Source organism: Trichechus manatus, unplaced genomic scaffold, assembly GCF_000243295.1.
Source record: "Trichechus manatus latirostris isolate Lorelei unplaced genomic scaffold, TriManLat1.0 scaffold00051, whole genome shotgun sequence".
Classification (NCBI taxonomy): Eukaryota; Metazoa; Chordata; class Mammalia; order Sirenia; family Trichechidae; genus Trichechus; species Trichechus manatus.
Window position 1 is genome coordinate 16,608,651 of NW_004443987.1, and position 241 is coordinate 16,608,891.

The following is a 241-nucleotide window of genomic DNA, read 5'->3' on the forward strand; positions in this document are numbered from 1 at the left end:
TGATGATCTAATAATAATATTATATAATAACCCTCACAAATGGTATGAATAACAAAAGTCTGCAATGTTTTAAATCAAAACAATGAATTAATGTTACCCATGTAGTGAAGTCCTGCCAAGAGGTCAGCAGTTCAAATACACCAGTGGCTCCTTGGAAACTCTATGGGGCAGTTCTACTCTGTCCTATAGGGTCACTATGAGTCGGAATCCACTGGACAGCAATGGGTTTTTTTGGGTTTGG